At 51.4% G+C, this 13,481-nt stretch overlaps 1 long non-coding RNA gene across 1 annotated transcript; it reads right to left on the bottom strand.

Annotated features, from left to right (window-relative positions):
- Positions 1-4,840: 4,840 nt before the first annotated feature.
- Positions 4,841-7,830, bottom strand: LOC309843897. The gene is made up of 3 exons (XR_014300401.1): positions 7,429-7,830; positions 6,862-6,941; positions 4,841-6,131 (listed from the first exon to the last, which is right to left on the bottom strand). It is a non-coding gene; the product is annotated as an uncharacterized lncRNA (long non-coding RNA).
- Between the last annotated feature and the right edge of the window lie 5,651 nt (positions 7,831-13,481).

Raw genomic sequence — 13,481 nt, 5'->3', positions numbered from 1 at the left:
TACCACTTCTTCCAGGAAGGCTCCCTGGCTGACCGTCTGAGGATAGGAGTGTTGGACCTAGGCTGGGGATGCTGTGTCCCAGCAAGCCTATATGGGCCACCAAGACCCCAGCAAGGGTGAGTCAGGGCTGGAGTTCAGGATGACACCCAGTGTTTCCCTGCTAGAGATGGTTTATTATAAGATGTTCAGGCATACACAGTAACAGAGAGAGCAATTTACTTATTTATTTATTTTTGAGACAGTGAACACGAGTGGGGGAGGGGCAGAAGGAGAGGGAGAATCTTAAACGGGCACCACACCCAGCACAGAGCCCAATACAAGGCTCGATCTTGCCTTCCTGAGATCAGGACCTGAGCTGAAACCAAGAGTCAGACCCTTAACTGACTGAGCCACCCAGACGCCCCAGAGAGAGCAATTTAAAACAAACCATCTGCACCTGTCACTCAGTTTTAACAATTATCCACTGGGGCCAGCCCCAGCTTCCACCACTCATGGGGTCTTTTCCCCTATACATAGCTCAGTACACACCTCTCAAAGAATGAGGCTCTCGTTCAAAATTCTCAATGCTTAGTCTGCAAAATGGGAACAAGGCACCTGTTGGAGCACCCCATAGGCTAGGTGCAAAGATGGTGTGAAATGTCTTGGCACCCTAACCAGGGCCAGGGCACACATTGCTCGGTGCCTAGGTCATGCTCAGCTTTTCATAGTGAAAACCTCCTGGGTACCTTTCCTTCTTACAGTTGACAGATTGAGGGCACCTAAAAGGTCAGTTGGTTACGTGGTTAAGTGCCTGGGTGGCCCAGTTGGTTAAACATCTGCTTTGGCTCAGGTTGTGATCCCAGGGTCCTGGGGTAGAGCCCATGTGGGGCTCCCTGCTTAGCAGAGAGTCTGCTTTTCCCTCTCCCTCTGCCCCTCTGGTTGTGCTCTCTGTGTCTCTCTCTCAAAAATAAATAAATAAAATCTTTAAAAAGAAAAGAGTTGGCAGATTGACTCTGGTCTCAAGACCACCAAATCTTACACAACTGAGTTAGAACCTACATACTTTCTCTTCCTTACAAAAAAATCCTAAACATTAGGTGCAAAGCCCATTTGCTTCCATATTTGCAAAACAGAGTATTTCAAGTTTACATTCAGTTGTGTTTGGGAATACGGTGTGATGGAGTGTGGAGGGCAGGGAACTGAGGCCCGCTGGGAATGCAGGCTCAGCTCTGCCCCTCGATTGTCCGGTGACCACAGATAAGACCGGCCCCTCCATGTCCCCCATTCTCAGGGCCCGGGCTCACCACCCCAGCCTGTTCCTTCTCATGCCCTGGCTCTTATCTGCCTTGGTCTTTCTCAGTGCTGTTCTCCCAGCCTAATTCTCTGCCACCCTGTAGATGAAAGATGGTCAATCTCAGCTCAGGGGCTACAAGGACATTACACATTAGCCCAGTCCCTGCGGCTCTGCCTTCATAGCCTCCATCATTCTGTGTACTGGTTGGCGGCACTCATCAACTGGCAGGTGACCCACACCAGGTGCTTTACCCTTACTCACTTTTACAAGTTCTTCCTAATAGGGACACCTAGGTGGCTTAGTTGGTTAAGCAGCTGCCTTCTGTTCAGGTCATGATCCCATGATCCCAGGGTCCTGGGATCGAGTCCCGCATTGGGCTCCTTGCTCCGCAGGCAGCCTGCTCTCCTTTGGGCAGCAGTTCCCCCTGCTTGTATGCTCGCTTTCTCTCTCTCTCTCTCTCACTCTCCCCCGCACCCCCCTGATAAATAAATAAAATCTTTTTAAAAAAAAAAAACAAGAACAGAAAACAAATTCTTCCTAACAACCTAGAGGGACGATCCTCTCCACAATCCTGCTTTTAAACTTTTTATATTGAAATAATTTCAGACTTGGAAACTCTGGCAAAATAGTCGAAAAAGCTCGCCCATGCCCTTTATCACTTCCCCTCATGCAAATGCCGTATGGGTCCTGGTGGGAGGACCAGAACCAGGACATGGACGGAGGGGAGATTCTGCTCAGTTACCTGCAGCCCTTACTGAAATCCTGTAAGTTTCCCCGCTAACATCCTTTTCCCGTCCCAGGATCTCCCAGGATCCCACTCCGTGTTTGGCACTCACGTGCCCTCAGAACCCTCCAGTCTGGGACGGCCCCTCCCTTTGTTGTTCCTTGGTTTTCACAAGCTGGACCCTTTTGAGGGGGTCCGACCAGTTGTTTTGCACAGATGTCTCTCAATGTGGGCTTGCCTCATGTTCTTCATGTTTAAATTCGGATTGTGTGTTTTGTGACCCACATAAGGGAGGCTGTGCCCTGCTTGGTGCCCTTGATCTTGCATTAATCTCATTTTAAAGAGCAGCAAACCACAGCACTCAAGAGTCAAGAAACTAATAAAATAAAATAAAATAAAAAATATATAAAATAGCTAACATGCTGAGCACTTACTCATGCTCCAGGACAAGTACTATATGGGGATATATTATTTAATCACTTATGTATCTGGGGCACAATAAGTGGATCCCCCGACTCATCAGCCAGCCAGGAAAGGAATGGGGAGAAGACGGAGAGTGGCAGGAGGCAGGGACAGCTAGAGTAAGGACAGTCATGACCAGGGAGGGGTATTCCGAGGCAGGCACTGCTTCCCTGGGGTGCACCTGACCCAGGCAGATAGGGACAGAGCTCAGAATAGAGGCCCCCACAGATTAAACCAGGAAGCAAGGCCTCACGACGAAGGCTGGTCATAGTGGGCGGCACGCTGGGACCTTGCAAGTGGGGTGGGCTTGCTCTGGGGGTCATGCTGACGGACAGCCTGGACCTGAGCCAGACCGGAGTGGCAGCTATAAGCAGTCTCTACCCCCGTTCTGCTCACAAGGGAAGGGAACAGTGTCCCCTCAGTGTCCCCTTCAAGGGTCTCCCAGCACAAGCTGGTCATGGAGGGGAGCAAGGAGGGGATGATGGCCCCCACACTCCACATGATAAAAATACGTATCTTTCATGCCCTCACCCCACTGCTGACTCTGCCACGGCCTGCCAACTCCACCTGCTTCCTCCTTCCCTCTTTCTGACTCCCCTCACGCTCCCCATTGCTGGTATACCTCTTCCTCTTTGTCTGTCTCTTCCTCCTCTCTCTCCCTTCTTACCTGCCCTTACCTTCTCTGTGGGACTCAGTAAATGAAAGAGTAGCTGCCATCCTGTCTCCTGCTGTCCCCTCACCTCTCTGCCCCCTCTCTGCAGGCCCTGCACTACTCAGCCTGCCCCTCCAGGGTGCTCCTGGCCCCAGGCACCTTCAAGAAGATGCTCTTGCAAGCCTTGCTTTCCCCCCAGCCATGGACAGCACCCTGCCCTATCTACCTCAGGACAATGCGGAAGATGGGGAGGATTTAATTCCGGATCCTCAGACTCCTCAGTCTTGGGCAAGGCCAGTAAGGCACGTTTTTTCATTGTTACACCAGCCAAGCCCCATTTGCCGCTGATCTGGACCGCAATCGGAAGGTCTGTCATTCACCATTTCCCTCTCCAGACAACCCCCCACCCTCCCCACCCTGGGGCCTCTCTAAAGTCCTCTCTGAAACTTGGAAGGATTCTGGCTTTAAACGTTGTTTGTGTTTTCCCACGGGTTTGTACGCAGGTCTCCTTCTGGCCATTCTTCCTTGGAGGGCGGGGTGAGGAGGGAACACAAAAAGGAGAAGCTTGTATGTGACTGACTTGGGAGTCAAACCAGCCCACTTCTGCCTTTATCCTCACCACCAGCCTGATTTCTATTCTCTCTCGCATCTTGAACCCCAAATTACATTTATCCTTTGGGGCCTATTTTGTAAGACCAGCCCACCAGTCTGGCGGTGATCTTGGGGATCCCTGAGGGAACCTGGATGCCTTGTCCGTGCCCCCCACGCCCGACCATGCAGCTCCCATTGGCTTCACCTCTTCAGACCTGCTCTGAGCAGGAACCCTGGGGAGAGGACAGCAGGGACAGTAGGCCCCTCTCCGGGTGCACACTGCCAGGCTTCAGTGCCTCTGGGTACAGTTGTCCCATCTGTGCTGACCTTGGGACCATCTCTGCCTCATGTGCCCAGGCCAGGGCGAGTTCTGTGGGCTGGCTGGTAAGCCGGAAGGGTGTCAGAAGCTCTGTGTAGCCCATGACTACAAGAGAAATGTGCTTTGGGACCCTCTTCCCTAGCCTTCTCCCCTTCTGTCCACTGCTTGGTCCTCTGTGTCCTCCTTGGCCCCATACAGAATGACAGATCCCCACCTCTCTTCCTCTTTGAGGCACATCTGTGCCCATCAACCCTGTACCAGGGAATACGGCCATGTCTTGGCCTTTAAGGGGCTCAGGGCACAGTATCTTCTCAGGGTAGCCTGCCTGTCACCTGTGTCTATGCTGACACCTCCCACTATGGGCTACCCCGTAGGTGCTGTCTAGCCACTGACCTCACATTATGCATGCCTGCCTTTCGCTTTTTTCCCCTGATACTGGGACAATGTCTTGCCAGAATCCTATCCCTCCTCCCCACTCCCCAACCATGGCCTTGTCAGTCAGTGCTTCGTGTATTAGCTGCTCCATAAATAGACCAAGGGATGGATCATGGGCTATGGAACCAGAGAAGAGCCACAGGCTCGGGACCAGCCTCTCCCCAAAGAGTGGGAGGTGTTTCCCAAGGTCACAAAGCTACTGGGATTTGGTAGGTAATCAATTATAGAGCTTCCCACATGCTCTATTTACTGTGGGGGACTCCATGAGATCCTCCTTGCCATAAATGCTAGCTGGTATCACCACAGCAAGTTGAAACATATGAAATTTCCATTTCTGCCATCAGAAGTGGTCAATTATTGGCAGTTTCATATGGTTTGATACAATTTTTTGGTCTCAAAATTCTTACCTTGTTTATTAAATGAATGTATTTTTATTTTTACTTATTTTTATATTTTTCAAGATTTTATTTGTTTATTTGACAGAGAGAGAGAGAGGGAGCGAGAGAGGGAACATGTGCAGGGAGAGTGGGAGAGAGAGAAGCAGGCTTCCCGCTGAGCAGAGAGCCCAAGGCAGGGGCTCCATCCCAGGACCCTGGGACCGTGACCTGAGCCGAAAGCTGCCCCTAAATGAATGTATTTTTAAAAGAAACTTTACGGGCCACCTGGCTGGCTCAGGCAGTGGAGCATGAAACTCTCAGTCTGTTGTTTGCAAGTCTGAGTTCTGTATCGAGTGGAGAGATTACTTAAAAATAAAATCTTTAGGGTGCCTGTGTGGCTCAGTTGGTTAATTGTCTGCCTTCAGCTCAGGTCATAATCCTGGAGTCCTGGAATCAAGTCCTGCATCGGGCTCCCAGCCCCATGGGGAGTCTGCTTCTCCCTCTGACCTCGCCCCTCTCATGCTCTCTCTGTGTCTCTCTCAAATAAATAAATAAAATCTTTAAAAGATAAATCAAGAAAAATAAAAGAAACTTCATGACCTTACCACATACGGGTAACTAAAAAAGGTGACATGCACCTACACATAATGCGAGTAAAGTCTTATTACTAGATCCTGCTTCGAGGTTCTCCCTTCTCCAGGCATTGTCCTGACGCCGTGTTCTCCTCATTGAAGGCGGAGACCTCCAGAGGTCTCCAGAGCACGTGGGCCCCACTGCTTCCTTTAAGGAATCAGAAGAGTTCCAAGAGTGCAGTGATGGATGGAGTCCTTCGGTGATCAGTGAGCCTCAGCAGCGCCTTGGCTCCCAGAATCTGCCACCTAAGGGAACCCCTGGATTTGTGGGATGTATTCTGAAAGACTGTCCTGAAACTGCCTCGCCCCAGTGAGCCCAAGCCTATAACTGCCAAGCTCTGGCCCTAGGCTCCAGGCGGAGGGCCCTTCTCCCTGTAGCTTCAAGGGCCCGAAGGAAGTTGAAGACCACCTGGTACCATCTCTTCATTGTGCAGGTGCAGAAACCAAGACCCAGAGGAAGAAGGGCTTTTTCACAGTCACCCAGCAAATCAGGGCAGTGGCCTCCTAAAACCTAGGTCTCTGAACCCCAGCCCCTTCCCCCTTCTGTTCTACCTTACCCCAACCCTACAAGACCCCATTCACTTCTGCACCACCCCCTCCTCCTTGGGCAGAGACCAGGGATGCCAAGGCTTTCTGAGGACACGACTCCCTGGGCTGCAGTTGTTCCTGGTGAGGCAGAAGTCTCCCTGCCCCCAAGAGAAAAAGGGCCAGGTCTTATTCATCTCTATAGCTTGCACAGTGCCCGGCACTAAAAATGCATGCTGGGGGGCGCCTGGGGGGCTCAGTGGGTTAAGCTTCTGCCTTCGGCTCAGGTCATGGTCTCAGGGTCCTGGAATCGAGCTCCGCATCAGGCTCTCTGCTCAGCGGTGAGCCTGCTTCCCCCCAACCCCCCACCCTCTGCTTACTTGTGCTCTCTCTTTCTATTAAATAAATAAGTAAAATCTTTTTTAAAAATGCATGCTGGACAAATAATTAAGCATTGATTGAGCACCATTTGGGGTAGATGCCGTGAGCCCATGTTAAAGGAGAAAAGTTGAGGCCCAGGGAGGTTGAATGGCTTGCCCAAGGCCACACAGCTAGTAAATGCGGTTGTCAGGCTCAGAACCCGGTTCAGCCAGACTCCAAACCTGAGCTGCTCCCACCTGGCAGTGCTGCCAGCTCTCCCAGTGTTCTGGAGGGTTGAGAGGACAGAGGGGAGTGTGCTTAGCCCATGAGGAATGGGCCCTGAGAGGGGAGGCATTCTTTCAACCCCAAGCCTGGAGCTTGGGGACTCTCCCTTCAGCCTCCGGAGCCCAAGCACCAGGCTAGATCCCCCCTCATGCCCACTCCACTCCTCCACCAACAGCTGCAGAGGGTGCCTCTTGGGGACAGAACTGCTGCCTCCAGCACGTCTTACCTGGCCTCTTCTGGAGCCTCCTAAGTGGTTTCTTTGCTCACTCCGGTCCCCTGAATTCCCTTCTCCACAAAGCGGTTATCCTGGAAATTAGACCAAGTCACCTCGAAATGGAAACTCTGCACTGGCTTCCCACCCCCTTAGGTAAATGTCGAGGTTCTGGTCCTGCCCCCCCGCCACCCCAGGCCTTGCAAGAGGGCTGTGACCTCTGAGACCTCCTTCCTACCTCATGCCAGCCCCCTCTTTCCAGGCAGACAGACAGACACTGGGGACTTCCCTCACCTCCTTAAAAACAAAAACCCATCCCGTCCTCAGGACATCGCATTTGCCAACCTGCCTCCTGAAACGCTCCTTCCTCGGGTACCTACACGACGGACCCCTTTCTTTATTGGCTTATGGGCTGCTTCCACTGGAATTCGAGCTCCAGGGAGAAAGGACCCTCTGTGTCCCCAGCCTCCCTGGCAGCCCCCCACCATGCACTCGGCCTGATCCTGTTCCCTAGGAACAACCCATGGCCCGATCCTGGTGCAGGGCTGAGTCTCAGAGCCAGCTGTGCCCTCCTCACCCCACCTGGAGCTCCTCGAACAAGATAAATGACAGGCGTGTCCTTTCGGGTGCGCGGGCCGGCCCTGGAGTGTCCACATTGTTCCTGGAAATTAGCAGCGGTCACTGCCCTCGGGGGAATCACTCTACCCCACGGGCCACCGCACTGGGGGGGAGGAAGGAGAAAAGAAAAACAAGATCCCCAGGCAGGCCAATGCCGGTGCCTTTTCCCTGCCTGAGACGCACACTTCATTTAATTTTCATAGTGGAGGGAGATGTGGGGTCTTTTGAGCATCGATACCCTCGTGGGCCAGTCTAAGTGGCAGACAATAAGTGGAGAAGCCAGCGCAGAGCGCAGGGCCCCCCTGTCACTCTTGCAGATTAACAACTTTATCCGAGCCTTTGTTGATATTGACACTCGGTTGCTAGGTAACATGTTTACCGCCCAATGAATAGGGACTTGAGGGCCAGGGGGCACAGTCAACAGATTGGCAAATAAGGCGGACGTGCTGTGACTTGATGTGCCCGCCATGGTGCCCAGGAGCAGTGCGGGGACGCCAGTCTGCCCTCGGGCTACCCCAGCTTGACTCGGGGTCAGCGTGGTCGGGGGCCCAGGTGGGGCAAATCCAGGAGAGTAGCTGTGTTTTCACCCGGGGTCTGTCCTCACAGTGCCATCGGTGTCCCCAGCCTCTTGACAGGAGTGCTCCCATTCAGCAGTGCCGCATTACAGTTTCCCTGCTGTGCTCTAGCCCTGAAGAGGCCTGATGAGTGCACCCTTGGGAGCAATTTACCCCTGAAAAGAACCCCCTGCTGGGAGTCTGGAGACTCGGTGCTTTTACCCTTGCTCCTGTAACCTGAGATTATGACACTGACCTGCCTACACCATCGGGGTGTTCAAAGGAAGGGGAAGGATTGCCACCTAGGAAGCATTAGCTGTTTGCCAGGCATGGTGTTAGGCTACGTTTCCACCTTACACCAACGCCCATGTTGTGGTCCTTTGGCATAGAGACGGGGGCTGTGTCTGTGTTCAGAGATTGGCCTCAGGATCTTCAGTGAGGATTCAAACTCCATGCACGCAGTGCAACTTTGGAATTCCTGCTTTCCACTGCGCTGCTAAAGGGACATTGGGATCAGGACCTGCCACTCAGACCCCCATCAGGGAGTAGATCCCCTTGCCTTGCTTTGAGCTACCTCTGGTCTCCATCTGGTGAGCAGCCAGCAAAGCCACCATGGGGGCAGGGCATCGTGCTAAGCGAGGTGGGAAAGCAAAGCTCCTCAAGAAAATGGTAGATACAAACTCAACAAAGGGAGGTGAGAACAATCTCGGAGATGGAAACCCTGCCAACGGCCCATCATGGTGTTAACACAGGGTGTGACATTCCAGGTCACAGGGTCAGGTGTGTGCAGAAGCTGAGCAGTGGACAAGGGACAGGGAGGAAGGAAATCTGAACCAGTATGGAGCCTGGAGGCTGAGGGCTCTCACTGTCCTTGAACGAAAAGAATCTGGTCACATCTGCACCAGACTCTGCAATTCTTCACCGCATGCGGCCAGCCTTCAGCCAGCTGTATAGTTCAACGGCAGTCTCTCTCACCATACTGGGGCAAGAGCTGTGAAGGAGAGACACCTGGTCCCTGCATTCATGGAGCTTTCAGTTCAGCAGAGGAGACTGGAGTTAGACCCTTGATCGCACAGTGCATATCTAATTATGCTTGTGCTGAACACTGCACAGAAGTTGACCCTAGAGTGTGCATATTAACAGGGGAGGTGTTGAGCTTACCCAGGAGTCACAATTGGCCCCCCTGGGGAAGCCACAATGAAGCTGAGATGTGAATGAAGTTTGAGCCGGAGATGTACCGGTGATGGGCGAGCAGGTGGGGACTCCCCAAGCAGGAAATAGATTGGAATGTGGGAAAAAAAAACCCAGTTTGAATGAGCAAAGATTGAGGGGGCAATTGGGTGGGAAATGAGGGGGCAAGTGGGGGGTGCTAGAGTCCTCAGGCCTTGTCAGCTTGGATTTCACTCCAGTAATGAAGTAGCTGTGGGGACCCGTTGAAGGACATCAGCAGGGGAGTGACAATTGGGTTCCAGGTACTTTTCCAGACACTGAACAGATGATTCATTTCATTTCTTTTTAAGATTTTATTTATTTACTTGAGAAAGAGAGTGAGCAAGAGCCGTGGGAGGAGGCAGAAGGGAGAGACAGAGAGAGAGGGGAGAAGCAAGGGAGAGGGAGAAGCAGGCTTCCCGCTGAGCAGGGAGCCCGATGTGGGGCTCGATCTCAGGACCCTGGGATCATGACCTGAGCCAAAGGCAGAGGCTTCACCGACTGAGCCACTCAGGCACCCCTGGTGATCCGTCTCAGCCAGGAAGCCAGTAGGAGGCTGGGCCGACCAATCAGGAATCCCCCTTCCACAGGCCTATACTGGGGACCTCCTTCAGGACAGGGAACCCCTACCCTGGCTTTAGTTAGGTCTCTGTTTATTTCCAGTGTCCAGATCAGAAGCTGAAACAGAGGAGGGCTTCAATCCAGGGCCTGCCTTGCCCTTTGAACGTATAGCTGATGATGCTTTCCCCCCTTTTCTTCTGGCTACTGGCCCATGCTCCTGGCCACTGTCAAACCTGCTAGCTATGCTACCCGTGGACCCTCCTATGAAGCTTCCCCACTCATTGAGCTAAAATGCCCTAGTCTTCCAGCTTGCTTCGAGGATGGAGTGTTCTGTGTAACAGGCATCCACGTGCCATGGATCATTCACCCTCTGAGCCCAGGAGTTTTCTAGTATCTCTTTACAACAAATACTTTCTAAAATATACAATTTCCTGACCTAAAGGTAATGTCCCTGGATCTATCAACCCATATATCATTTTATTTTTTCATTTTTAAAAAGACTTTATTTATTTATTTGAGAGAGAACTAACATGAGTGGGTGGCGGCGGGGTGAGCAGAGGGAGAGGCAGACTCCCCTCTGAGCGGGAGCACAATTCAGGGCTCAATCCTAGGACCTGGAGATCATGACCTGAGCTGAAGTCAGACTCTTAACTGACTGAGCCACCCAGGTGCCTCTCCATGCACCTAATTTTATTATCAATTCTTGAGCCAAACAAGACTTCGTTGCTGAGAGTCAGGGGGGCTGTTTGTTACTGAACTGAATAGACCCCTTATAGTTACAGGGTTCCCATTCCAACTCATCAAAACAATAGCACACACACCCGTCAAGTACTCACCTGGAAAGGCTCTGCCTTCCCCTTTCCTGCAGAGTCTGGGGTCATCTTCCCGCTCTAGGCAGCCATGGCTGGAGGGTGGGTCCTGAGGTTTGGGATTAACTCGTTCGTCATTCAAGGTATCATTTTTGAGGCTCTTCTTTGCAGGAATCTCCCCCTTTCCAAAATTATTTTCCCCTCCCCACTCTCCTCCGCCATACTCCTGCTATCTCTTTTCTACTCTCCTCCACCCCTTCTTCTTCCTCCAGTCCTCTTTTGGACACACTCCTCAGTCTTGGCTTCTAGAACCCTTGGCAGCCCCAGACCAAAGCTGACTCTCCCCTTGTCTCCCTTAACCATCCAAGTTCAGAGCTGTGGGCTGGGGCTGGGCTTCTTGCGGGAGGGCATCAAACAGCAGGGGGATAGATCAGAGGCTCGTTTTCCCGGTCTGTCCTTTTGGTAATTCATTCAATTAGAAACTTTCCGGGGATTTTCACATTTATTTATTTTGTCTCCTTAATTGGTCTATATCCTCTCTGAGGAGAGGAAGGAAAAGAGAAAGGCATTTGCCACTGTTGAGTATGTACTTTCATATCTCATTTGTTTCTTCTCAAAGCAACTTTTCCAGATGCAATTATTTTACGGATGAAATGCCGTGGGTTTAGAGAGGCTAAAGGATGTACTGAAGGTGACTTAGCTTGTGCCGTATTGCTGGGAGGGGTTTGCATCCAGTCCCCGCCCACACGTGCCTGCCTACCATCTTTATTTCCCTCCCCCGCTGCTTTCAATCACCTCTGCCTCATTGGGCTTCCCAACCACCTCCCACCAATCTGGAAGCAGGGAGGCTCAGCTCCCAAGGCTGCCATTGGAGTCTTGGGGATTTTCCCAAAGCAGAGGTTTTCAATTTTGATGAAATCCAATTTATCAGGGTTTTATTTTTTTTTCTTTTATGAATTGTGCTTTTATGATCTATCTAAAGAAATCTCTGCCTAACACAAGGTCACAATGATTTTTCTCTAAGACTTTCTTCTAAAAGTTTCATGGGTTTAGGTTTTATGTTAAGGTCTGTTATCTATTTTGGGTTGATTTTTGTATAAGATGAATAAGGGTCCATATTTGTTTCTTTGAATACGGAGGCCCAATTGTCCCAACACTATGTGTTGAAAAGATTAAATTGCCTAAATCTTTGTAAAAAATCAATTGACCATATCTCAGTGTTACTATTTCTCAACTATCTCTTCTCTCCCATTGATCTGTGTCTTTTTGTCAATAACACATGGTCTTGATTATCGTGCCTTTATAGTAACGCTTCACATCCTTCAACTTCACTCTCTTTCAAATGCGCTTTGGCTCTTCCAGTTCCTTGCTTCTCCATAAAAACTGTAGAATTAAATTGTCAATTTCTATTTAAAAAAAAAATCCTACAAGGGCTTTGATGGCAATTGGGTTGACCGTACAGGTAAGATGGAGGAGCATTGATATCCTAAAGCCTTCAGGATTTAACATTTCATTTCTGGCTCTTGCCCCAAGCCACAGCCTTTAGAAAGCTTAGTTAAAAAAAAAATACAAAAACTAATTAGAGCGAAAGTAGGGGAAGACGGGAAGAAGGGTCAGCCTTCACAAGTCCATCGTGTATGTTGTTAAGATACAGAGAGAGAGACATCGTGTGAACGTCAGATGATAATGGTGTTGGAATCCCGCCGTCAAGCCCACTTTGGGGTGAGCTCAGAAGATTCTGGCTAAAATACCAGTGCCAATGGGAAAGAGCCACACAGGAAATGGCCCTTGGCAACTCAGCCAACTCCATGTCTCTAAGCAGCCCCCAAGGCAGGACTTAGAAGGAGAGTGGGTGTTGACAGGGACAGGGGCATAAGATTTAACTTAGGTCCTGCCTCTCCCAGCTGTGTGATCCCCAAGAAGCCACCAAGTATCCCTGCACCTAGCTTTCTCTGCTATAAACTAAGCTGCAGGATTGTTTCAGAAATATACAGCTATAAACTTCATGACCCGTAACGCGCAATGGGCAGGAGGTATTGTTATGACGATGAATGGGGGCTCAGACAACTAAGAAAAGTGTAGCATGGACCATCTCGTAGGCTGGCCTTGCAGAGCTGGGATAAGGCGGTGGGGTGCGGCTTCTCCTCAGATGAGGACTGTAAATGAAGGACTGAGCGGAGGGAAAGGGAAGTGGGTGAGAGGCTAACGGGATCAGGATGCTGGCTGGAACTCTTAGTCTTCATTCACCTTGCTTCTACTTAGATCTATGACATGCCAAGCCCTGGGCCTGTGGTGGGGCCCCAACATGACGGAAAAGCAGGTCCTGCCCTGCCAGCTCCCCCCCCCCATCCAAGTGGGCAATACTCCAATGGACATGGGCCCGCATGCTCCAAGACCAAAGTGTCTTTGGGGAACAGCTTGGAGCAGGGGTCATACGGGAGGGGCAGGTGACGCTGCAGTCATGAAGGGTCATCGGTATACCCAAGAAACCAGGAGAGAGCCCCCCTCCTCACCCCAGGTGGCAGGGACGGCATCCACGGTGAAAGATCTGACCCGGGTTTGGGCATGGCTAGAGGAAAGCAGTGGAGGAGGCTCCAGAGAAGGGGGCCAGGGTGTCAGGCGAGATGCTCGGTCACCCAGCCGACGGGAGGTCATGGAAGGGGCTGACACAGGCATTGACATTAGGAGGAGAGCTCTATTGTGGCGACCGTGGTGGGAAGACGAGGCTGGGGTGAACAGTCTGAGGGAGAAATAGAAGGACCCAGAGGATGGATGCCCTGGGTTCCAGCTCAGCAAAGCCACCGCCAGGCTGCGCTTCCTGACCTCCGTGTCCCCACCTGCCAAAGGTCATCCTAACAGCCCTTCCTGCTCTGGGATGCCCCTC

Source organism: Mustela nivalis, assembly GCF_964662115.1.
Source record: "Mustela nivalis genome assembly, chromosome: 11".
Classification (NCBI taxonomy): Eukaryota; Metazoa; Chordata; class Mammalia; order Carnivora; family Mustelidae; genus Mustela; species Mustela nivalis.
Note: the sequence above shows the minus strand (reverse complement) of the source record. Positions and strands in the feature narration are given on the sequence as shown.